This window comes from Gossypium hirsutum, chromosome A04, assembly GCF_007990345.1.
Source record: "Gossypium hirsutum isolate 1008001.06 chromosome A04, Gossypium_hirsutum_v2.1, whole genome shotgun sequence".
NCBI classification, from domain to species: Eukaryota; Viridiplantae; Streptophyta; class Magnoliopsida; order Malvales; family Malvaceae; genus Gossypium; species Gossypium hirsutum.
The window spans coordinates 42,894,613-42,895,852 of NC_053427.1; the positions used below are offsets into that span (position 1 = coordinate 42,894,613).

The window sequence follows — 1,240 nt, forward strand, 5'->3', positions numbered from 1 at the left end:
TTATTACTTTAGCCATTTATTTTTCTTGCAATTTAATTTAATTTTATTATTATTATTTATTAATTTGCTTTTTCCTTCTCTTGGCAGGTTTTTATAGTTTATGACTAGAAGAAACCCGTTAAGACCATTACTTTTTGACGAAAAAATCGATCATACAGTTTGCAGAAATCAAAGAGAAATGAGGCGAAGCGTACGATACACAGAGAACGAGCAAGAAGACGATACTCAACCCCCAACTGAAGAGATGGCTGAAAACCAAGGCAATCAGCTACCTCCTGTAATTGCGGTTAATCAAAATCCTACTCCACGCACTATGTATGATTATGCTAAACCTTATTTAACAGGAATAGAATCTAGATAGTTAGACCTGCTGTAGCTGCAAATACTTTTGAATTAAAACCTAACACTGTTCAGATGATACAACAATTTGTTCAGTTTGATGGTTTGCAGGATAAAGATCCCAACGTTCACTTAGCAAACTTTTTGGAATCTTGTGATACATTTAAAATCAATTGCGTTCTGATTATGCCATACGTCTTCGGTTGTTTCCCTTTTCATTGAGGAACAAAGATAAACAATGGTTGAACTCGTTACCACGAGGGATAATTACTACTTGGGAACAAATGACTGAAAAATTTTTACTAAAATATTTTCTGCCGGCTAAAACGGCTAAATTACGTAATGATATCTCGTCTTTTGTGCAGATAGATTTAGAAACACTCTACGATGCATGGGAGAGATACAAGAACCTTTTGAGAAGATGCCCCCACCATGGGTTACCACTTTGGCTCCAAGTACAAACATTCCACAATGGTCTGAATCCTTTGACTCGGCAAATGGTTGACGTAGCTACTGGCGGAACCATCAACAATAAAACACTGAAAGATGCCTATGAGTTTATAGAGGAGATGTCACAGAATAATTATCAATGGCAAGTCATGAGGACAAATCCAACGAAAACAGCTGGCGTTTCTAACGTCGATTCGGTCACCATGCTCTCTAATTAGGTAGAACTTTTAAATAAAAAGATTGATGGTTTTCTTAATTCTTCATAGGTTCACCCAATAATGTAATGCGAAGAAAGTGGATGTGGAACAAACCATTCGAAATACCAACCTTATGACACAACATGGATAACGAGCAATTAAACTACATGGGTAATAATCCTCGACCTCAAAACAATCCATATAGTAACACTTATAATGCAGGTTGGAGGAACCATCCCAATTTTTCGTGGGGA

The 1,240-nt window shown here is 36.6% G+C and overlaps 1 non-coding gene across 1 annotated transcript; it reads right to left on the bottom strand.

Annotated features, from left to right (window-relative positions):
• Window positions 1-671: 671 nt before the first annotated feature.
• Window positions 672-778, bottom strand: LOC121228685 (small nucleolar RNA R71). The gene has a single exon (XR_005926260.1). It is a non-coding gene; the product is annotated as a small nucleolar RNA R71 (small nucleolar RNA).
• Window positions 779-1,240: the final 462 nt, after the last annotated feature.